This window comes from Cibotium barometz, chromosome 6, assembly GCF_041138505.1.
Source record: "Cibotium barometz isolate CiBa-2024 chromosome 6, ASM4113850v1, whole genome shotgun sequence".
NCBI classification, from domain to species: domain Eukaryota; kingdom Viridiplantae; phylum Streptophyta; class Polypodiopsida; order Cyatheales; family Cibotiaceae; genus Cibotium; species Cibotium barometz.
In genome coordinates this window covers 19,055,474-19,065,206 of record NC_141051.1, presented here as the reverse complement: position 1 = coordinate 19,065,206, position 9,733 = coordinate 19,055,474, and the positions used below count along the sequence as shown (strand labels likewise).

At 48.0% G+C, this 9,733-nt stretch overlaps 1 long non-coding RNA gene across 1 annotated transcript; it reads left to right on the top strand.

Moving 5' to 3' along the window:
- Nucleotides 1-342: 342 nt before the first annotated feature.
- LOC147637479 (uncharacterized) lies at nt 343-1,870 on the top strand. Its single transcript, XR_015265989.1, has 2 exons — nt 343-805; nt 1,059-1,870. It is a non-coding gene; the product is annotated as an uncharacterized LOC147637479 (long non-coding RNA).
- The last annotated feature ends 7,863 nt before the right edge of the window (nt 1,871-9,733 follow it).

The following is a 9,733-nucleotide window of genomic DNA, read 5'->3' as shown; positions in this document are numbered from 1 at the left end:
CTTTATAATTTAATCAAAATTATGTATGTGTGTGTTTATATTTTTAAATTCACCTATATGTATCTAAAACATAATATTATATATACTAATATTTACATAATATTTTGTGTGTGTGTGTGTGAGAGAGAGGCTTATATGTGTGTGTGAGAGAGAGGCTTATATGTGTGGGAGAGTGAGAAAAGAGTAGTGTGCGTGCGTGCATGCGTGTGTGTGCGTGTGTGAGAGAGAGAGATATCTGGACATGCCTGGAGGGAGGAAGAGAGAGAGAACCAGTTCTTTTCTGCAACCTACGCACGGGTCCAATACTAGTATATATTATAGATATAGTTTGTTTCACTGGTGGTTATTTGCTAGATTCTTCGGTAAAGGGGCAGCCGCAGCCCCTCTCTCGTCTGCTTCAACTACAGTTCTCCTCAAGTCATTGTATGGATGGTGCTGGAGGGGGACAGAGAAGCAACGCATTGTGGGTATGGAGGGGGACAAGGAAAACAATGCTTTTCTCGCATAGGAGGGCAGTGAGAAGCTAGCTCGCTCTCTCTCTCTCTCTCTCTCTCTCTCTCTCGCGTATGGACAGCATGCAAAACTACGAAATTTTCGTGTTTTTGCAACTATGTATGCTGCGTCTTCGTGCCAACATGAAAAACTACGAGAGCAACACCCTTCAGCAACACAGCTACATTCGAAGGGGCCTGCATATTTAGCCCAAGTAGTTAGCCATATCTCGAGCTCCACAGTAATGGGCAAGCAGCAAGCAGACCGCTGTGACTTATTTAACCCGAGCAAACATAGGAATAGCAGCAGCGAGGTATGTGGACACCTCTCCCTTCACCAATCATCTCTCATTCGGGCTCCTCCTTAGCAGCCAAAAAAAAGGGCAGTCGTAGGGCTATTTTGTTCTTTATTAATTAACAATTTGACTGAATAAACAATATCATACATAAACTTGTATGCTCAATATTAGTAGTACGAGATGAATGAATAGACATCAGGGTTAATTTTCAAGAGCCTCTCAAACACAGGTCATTTGCCGATAGTTACATAACATTTGATTAATGCAGGTATATCGTCGGAAAGTTGGGAAAAAAGAACACTATACACTGTTGTCGTACATTCACATGCAGATGTTGACAGGCACACTCCTGTGATATGCAGACTGACCATGCATATACTAATGAGGCATGCATGTGATGTGCTGATTAGAATTTTGCATTTACATGTAAGTGGTTGGCCATGCTATACATGCATATGGGCCATGCATGCATATTACACAGCTTTAGGAAGGAGCTTGTAAGGCCCACATTTACATGGATGTTCACGAGACATGGTTGCGAAAGTAGTGAGTCATGACAAGGCATTATGCATGTTAAGTAGCACATGCTTTGGACAAAGTATATTGCCTCAAGTAGGTATAATGCAGCCATGATGCTCTTACCATTTATCTACGTAGTAACAGAAACGGATGGAATAGGGCAAGATGGTGCATCGCCATTCAGCTTGAGGGACGTCGAGGGGTCCAAGACACCAACTCTGCTAGCATCAAAGTTCTACGACTGCATGATCTTGTGAGTCCATATGTGCTTCATTTTGAGGTAAGAATGCTCTCTTTTTGTGTATACATATCATTTGCATTTTAACAGTATGCCTTGGAAAGTAAATAAATGAGACTGAACAATCATGATACCATATGAACTTGTCCTTGAAGTAAATTAATGAGACTGAACAATCATGATACCATGAACTTGTCCAAGGTATGGAATCTTGATCAATACACATAGTTTGGATATCCATGAAACCACATCCTTAGAATGGTGTGTGCCTTGGGATCTCTCTCATGAAGTCTCGCTTAATGTAGTGCATGCTGCACTCTGTGGTCTTGGTTTATTTGTGAAGGTATTATGCTACTGGCTATTCAACTGACAGGGAGAAAGGAAGGAGTTTTCTTTTCTTTTCTTTTTTTTGTGGTGGTGGGGGGATAAACCAATAATTATTGATGATTATTCCAGGCTGCTTGCAAGTTCCATGCGTACGCTTCATGCTTGAAGCTTGAATGGCTAGGCTGTGGTCCTGAAGAATACAGAGGGGTTTGGCCATGCCAGAGTGCACAATGGAAGTGAAATGATCAGTTTCTAGGTGGCCATCCTCTACTTTTGGGAGGCACTACAAGCCTGAATATTTTCACCTCAAGTGATAGTCACATTTTCAAAAGAAAAATCACTGAGTATGAACTGCTGGAGTAAGCCTAGGAAAGAGATTCCTAGTCTCTGGCAAGGCTTTTGCAGTCAGAAAAGGCTACTCAAGATCATTACCTCAGGAGATAGCTACTAGGGATGGGAGGAGATGACATCCAGGCCTTTGTCCAAGGGGTAGATCGACAAATTTAATCAAGTTTACAAGGAGGGAGAACAAGAAAAGTTCCATCAAGCATCCAAGACCAGAAAGCATGCCAGAAGGAATGTCGTTAGCTTTTTCTCTTTTGGTGTAAAGTTTTCCAAGTACGCCATGTTTTTATACAAGGACAGAGAGGCGACCGCTTTGCCATTTCGCTCTTTGTGCAGCAGGCTGCGCGCTAGCACCCTTCCTCTTCCTCTTCGTTGCAGAGCCGATGCACTTTTACCTCCAGGCTCAGGACACATGACTCTAGTATCTCCGTCTCCCCATTCGCACTCTCTTGGAGCCCCTTGATTCTGAGTTTGCCAATGACACTGCGGCATACCCGGAGGGCTCGGAGGGCAACCTTCGCCGATCTATGGTAGCAATTGAGGATTTTTGCCTCGCCTCCCAGGAGCTCGGATCGATTGGCACAAGTTGTGTGATTTCTGGGTGAGGAGGGCACCCAACCCGACTTGGCAGCCAGTTGACGGTTTTAGTGCATCCCCCTTGGCACTCTAGTACACAACCTTGGATGTCAGTTGGGACTTGACATTATGTCGGAGCACAGCAGATTGCCCCTCTCCTCGAGTATTCGGAGGAAAATTCTCTATTGGAGCACTGCCCGCCTCTCCCTCACTGGCCGGCCGTAGTGGTCACGAGGTCCTCCTCGCCACCATGTGGTACATCACATCCTGCTGGGCCTTCCATCGCACTCCTGCTATGGCCAGGTGTAGTGGCAGATCCAGAACTTTCTTTGTTCAAAAGGCAATGACAGGCGCAAGGGCCAAGGTGGCCTGGAGAGTGCTTGTACAACCCTCTCAGCAGGGAGGCCTTGATCCCATTGACCCTGCGGTACAGAGCAGAGCCCTTCTGGGAAAGTTGACAGTTTGCGGTCAGCCAAGGTCAGCAGCGACCTGGAAGAATTTCCCCTTGAGTCGCATTTCCTCTCGGCCGCCATCCTGGGGTGGGTCCTGGACTCTAGATGTGCGATGGTTCTTTTCTGTGGCCCCTGTGAGAGAGTTCAGCACCTCCTTCGCTGATAGGTTTGCAGCCAGCCTCTTCCAGGCTTGGTGTGCCCTCCAGAAAACATTGATCTAGACCCCCCTTCCCATAGAGGAGCTCCTCTGTGATGGGAGTTGGCCATGTCGAATTGTATCCTTGATTGCAGCTGTTGTGTCGCCTGGCCTGAAGGTGCAAAGGAAGGTATCCCTCAAGGTGGGCCAGTCCACGAAATGGTCACTCGCGAACTGACTAAATGAGATTTCTCTGTGATGGAAAAGCTCTTGGAATACATGGCTAAACATCTCTACCTGTGACAGAGGGCCAAAACTGTCTCGGAAGAGTGAAGTGAAATCTTGCTTGGATCTCAAAGTAGGGTGGGCATCTAAACAAATAGTGCTTCCTCAAGAGTCCAGCATACTCTGGATATACGTGCATCTTGTGAGATGCCCTCAGCTCTACTAGACTGAACCCTAAGGTGATGAGAAGATACCCTCAAGAGTGCTACGTACTCTGCATATACGTCATAGTTGCATGAAACGGAAACGGCTGTTAGAAGTCATCTCCTGTCTATTTTTATACACCAGGGCCTTTGTTGTGGGTGTGCCCGCCCTTATGAGGTGTTTTATCATTTTTCCTCACTCCCCGTATTTTTTCCCTATTTTTTCCCATTTTTTGGTGGTGTGGGTGGATGCCAGATGGTTGGCAGGAGCACATGGTGCTGGCCGACTGCACCTCATGGCTGGCCGACCTGTTTTACACTGTCGTGGAGGTGCTGATGGCTGGCCGACCTGATTCCTACAGTCGTGGAGGTATTCACTACTGGCCAACTGTCCTCTAGCGCAGGCCGACTGCATGCATGGGGCATATAAATAGGCCCCATGCTCCCCACCACTTTTGTATCAACCTCGGGATCTTCTTGTGTATATAGAGCAGAGTTACACGCCTCTATCTCGCTCCCCACCACTTTTGTATCAACCTCGGGATCTTCTTGTGTATATAGAGCAGAGTTACACGCCTCTATCTCTCTCTCTCGTGCTGTGATTTTCTGCACTGCGTTTTGCTCTTGTGTTCTCCCAGATCTGGTCATCATGTCCGCTGTGTATTCTGACAACGGCAACGGTCCTTGCCGGCCTTTGGGAAACGGCAATGGTTCAAAACTAGGAAACAGAAATGGCTAGGAAACAGTGGAGGTATGATCCATAATATAAAAATAATGAGAAAATTAATAACTAGGGAAAAGTTTGAGGAGTACACCATCATAATTTGAAATACATAGTGAGCAAAATTTGTAGAAAATCACTAAGCAAGCACTAGATGAGACAAATAAATGGGTCATTTTTTATTAGAGATTAGGAAATGGAGAAACAGAAACGGTGACTCTCGGGAAACAATGTTTCCACGTTTCCGGGCTAGGAAACGACCGTTTCTTGTTACTATGATATACATGCATCTCATGGGATGCCCTCAACTTTGCCAAACCCAACCCTAAGGTGATGAGAAGATACTCTCAATTGGCCAAACGCTATCCACATTGCATGTGACATGTGCACCTGCAAGTATCCTGGGTTCTCAATGAACCCATCCTCAAAAAGTCAAAAAATGCTGTGTAAAACCGAGGTTTTTGTGGTGAGCACTGGTGGTGGGGACACCCATGTACGGCTCATATGGAGCCCTAGTATGTCCAGCTCTTGTTGTAAGAGCCATGTCCATCCCAATTTAACTTCATCGACAACTCAAGGACCAATCTCGGGAGGCGCTTACGTTACTAGGTACGTAACAATCTTCGCCATGGTGTGGCCAGTCATGATAGTCCTATAATTATTCTGATCCATGGGGTCTCCTGCTTTATGGATGGAAACAATGGTGTTTGTGGTCTAGGAAGGAGGAAAGCCTTCACATGAGGGATCTGCAAGAATGGGGACTAATATATGATGTCCATGTGTGAAATGCTCCCCATGTGTAGATCTTCATAACCTTTCACCTTGTCATGTTGAATGTGGGGCGACCAGGGATGTGGGACATATGAGGTGTGGGCTGATCTGGGACATCATAAAGCTTTCGTGCATAGGCGTCCCAAAGGAGAGGATTGGTGATGGGTGGTGGGCTTTTCTTTTTCCTCCAATGCGCCCAAGTTTTTCTCGCTCAAAAAGAGCTGGTACAACTCCTATTCACGTTTGGCTAGAAATGCACGATTCTTCATGCGGGTCAAACTGTTAGAAGTCATCTCCTGTCTATTTTTATACACCAGGGCCTTTGTTGTGGGCGTGCCCGCCCTTATGAGGTGTTTTCTCATTTTTCCCCACTCTCCGTATTTTTTTCCCATTTTTCCCTATTTTTTCTATGGCTTGGGTGGCTTCCTAGGGTTGGCAGGAGGGCCCATGTACTAGCCGATTGATGGTATTGGTCCACGACTCCATATCTGTGATGGCCGACTGCTGACAGCTGGCCGACTGGCTGTATTTGCTGGTCGTGGAGGTTCAGGGCCAGTCGGCTGCCTTTAGCATAGGCCGACTGGGTATTTGGGGCCATATAAAATGGCCCCATGGCCCCCATTCCATTTTGTATCATATGCGGGATCTTCTTGTGTATATAGAGCAGAGTTACACGCCTCTATCTCTCTCTCTCTTGTCCTGTGATTTTCTGCACTGCGTTTTGCTCGTGTTCCCAGATCTGGTCATCATCTCCGCTGCGCATTCTGACATGGTATCAGAGCCTAGGCTCTAGATAGTTCTTGGGATTTGTGTGAGCAAGAGGGGGACTGCTGTGTTGCTGATTGGTGGACTATACGGGATTGTTCGGGAAGAGGAGAAGCAAGAGGATGGCGGGCTGCTTTGCTGGACAGCCACTTGCAGGTGTTAGTTCTTCTTTGTTCCCACCAACCCACCCTTTTCAGAGTACATCCCCGCAATGGCAGATTTGTTTGAGATGGCCGAGAGGCTTGTGAAGATCCCGACACTCCCCACGTTCCCGGTGGACCGTCAGTTGGACGAGAGCAACTACGGCATATGGAAGGTCATGATGGAATCTGTTCTGGAGTCTTACGACCTCGCTGATTTCGTCGTTGTTGGGGTTCCACGGCCAGAAGTAGAGGAAGGGGAGTTACCGTCGATCTGAAAGGACCGGGAGGCTCAGACACAGATGTGGGATCGTGTCAATGCGAGGGTCCGTTCGTTTATCTTTCTCAATTGCACACCGCAGGTAATCAATCATGTAAAGCATATGACGCTGGCCAGAGGTATATGGCAGCATTTGGCCTCTCTTTACAACAGGGTATCGCCCATGAAGAGGATTTCCTTGGAAGTACAGATGCGGGTTATGAGTCCTGCAAAGTCGTCGACGATGCGGGAGCATATTAACAAGCTGCAGGCTCTTCAGCACAGGCTGGGAAGGAGATATCGTTAGAGGACATGGCCATAACATTGCTGTCACACTTGCCCTCTCAGTACTCAGCATTTTACTCGTCTTTGATTACCAGTGGCAGGCTCAGCACCATCACGTGGGAGGAGCTTGTGCCCATGGTCCTGGACCAGGAGGAACGATTCACGAACCCTCCTCAGGGTGGAGGTTCGGAGGCCTTAACTGGCCAACGGTCGAAAGGCCGTAACATGGGCAAAGGGAAGGCTGCGTCGGAGAAGTCTTCTGAGAAGAAGTCCGTTACTGACCGCGAGAAACTAAAGGCAGAGAGGACCGGTAATGATTGTGGCGAGAAAGGCCACTATTGGAGGCAGTGTTCCAAGCGGAAGACCGAGAAGGGTGAAGATTCCTCAACAGCAATCATGAAGACTCCGGCTTTTGTGCACTTGGAGGTGGTGGACACCGATGTTTCATTTTCTTCAGGCAGGGAGGAGATTGGGGATTCTCCGCGACAGATACTCGAGAGTGGATTCTAGACAGTGGTGCTTCTAGGTACATGACTCCTTCCCGTTCAGATTTACAAGATCTTTGCAGGTATTCTGGTCACATTCTTACTGGGGATACATCCACTATCCCATTTCACAATGAGGGCAGGATGGAGATAGTTCCCGATGGCAGAGGGGGGAAGCATTCCTCCCAGGTGTTGTATGTTCCGTCACTTGGTTTTCATCTGTTGTCAGTGCATCAGGTTTGCAAGACTGGCGTATGGGTGGAGTTTGATGAGCATTTTGTTGCTCTCCGGGACAAAGCAACACGACAAGTGGTTTGGGAAGGCGGAGTGGAGAATGGAGTTTACAAGCTTTCAGCACTCTCTCTCCCAGGTCCTCAGGTTTGTGATGAGTGGCAGTCTGGTAATGGCCACTTAAGTGTGGATACGTTGCAGGTATAGGCTTTTCGAGACCAGATGGTGGATAGCTTGCCAGTGGATGGCAGCAGTTGGCAGGAACTCTCCAGTACTGATGTTGGTAGTTCTTGTGTTCGTCAGTCAGAGGAAACTTCCCAGGTGTTGTATGTTCCGTCACTTGGTTTTCATCTGTTGTCAGTGCATCAGGTTTGCAAGACTGGCGTATGGGTGGAGTTTGATGAGCATTTTGTTGCTCTCCGGGACAAAGCAACAGGACAAGTGGTTTGGGAAGGCGGAGTGGAGAATGGAGTTTACAAGCTTTCAGCACTCTCTCCCCCAAGTCCTCAGGTTTGTGATGAGTGGCAGTCTGGAGTGTGGATACGCTGCAGGTACAGGCTTTCCGAGACCAGATGGTGGATAGCTTGCCAGTGGTGGATGGCAGCAGTTGGCAGGAACTCTCCAGTACTGATGTTGGTAGTTCTTGTGTTCGTCAAGCAGAGGAAACTGAACAGGTAACTTATGCTCTGATGTCTCGTAGTATTCGGGACAAAGAACCTCTTGTAGATGAGGATGTTCTTTCCACGGGGACCTTTCGGAAAGCCAAGCAGGTGGCGGTTGATTACTTGCCGAAGGAGGTGCATACTCTAGGCTTTGTGGTTCCGGACTCAAAGGGGGTGGTTGACAGGTTTCAAAAGGCCTTGCGTGGTCTTCAACAGGTTTCCAGGACTTGTTTTTGCACTGTAACAGGTGTTGATCCTTGTGAGCAGTGTGATGCCTCTTTGACTCAGAAGCAGAATGGTTCATTGATCTGGTTGATGGACACTAGATTGGACGGGAGCTTCCTGATGAGGCAGTTGAGCTCATGGTTGCGGATGACTCTTTGGGAGGCAGGATTGCGTTTCCTGTGGTTTCTGCGGCATGCGAAGGATCATGGACTCTTGTACACAGGAGGGGGATTGTTGGATGGAGTCCAACTCCACGGTTGGAGTGACTCAGTTTGGGGAGGAGATCCGGACACGAGGAGATCCACTTCAGGCCCAGGAGCAGTTTTTGGAGCAGTAAGAGACAGGCATCTTTTGCCTTGTCAAGGACAAAGGCAGAGTACCGGGCTGCTTGCGATGCTGCTCGTGAGGCGGTGAGGTTACAGAGGTTGCATTGCAGGATTGGGCTTCCACTGGAGGAACCCATGGTCATCCAGAGGCACTTTGTTCGTGAACAGATCGTTGCTGATGACATGTTGCTAGAGTTTTGTTCGACGGAGGACAGTACGGTGGACCTCTTCACGAAGTCTCTATCTCAGGATTTGCTCAGGCAGCACCCCAGCTCCCTGTGGTTGGTTTCACAGACAGGAGCTGAGAGGGGGTGTTAGAAGTCATCTCCTGTCTATTTTTATACACCATGGTCTTTGTTGTGGGTGTGCCCGCCCTTATGAGGTGTTTTCTCATTTTTCCCCACTCTCCGTATTTTTTCCCCATTTTTCCCTATTTTTTCTATGGCTTGGTTGGCTTCCCAGGGTTGGCAGGAGGGCCCATGTACTGGCCGACTGATGGTACTAGTCCACGACTCCATATCTGTGATGGCCGACTGCTGACAGCTGGCCGACTGGCTGTATTTGCTGGTCGTGGAGGTTCAGGCCCAGTTGGCTGCCTTTAGCACAGGCCGACTGGGTATTTGGGGACATATAAAATGGCCCCATGGCCCCCATTCCATTTTGTATCATACTCGAGATCTCCTTGTGTATATAGAGCAGAGTTACACGGCTCTATCTCTCTCTCTCTTGTGCTGTGATTTTCTGCACTGCGTTTTGCTCGTGTTCCCAGATCTGGTCATCATCTCCGCTGCGCATTCGGACACAAACGACGGAAGATTCTCTGCACTTCAAGTGCCAAGATTAGTCCGTGTTTGTTCTCTGTCCTAGGGGAGATGACGTCGTGTGTTTCTGCATTCTTTGTAATGCCACCCATTTTGTGTTTGTGATGCAAGTGTGGATATGGACAACGTAAGATAAAGTGCTGAAATGCGGCAGGATAGGTGGTCTTCATACATGGAGTCAAGATCATGATGGAAATGAATGTGGGTGAAGCAGGAAATGAGGGGGGGGCG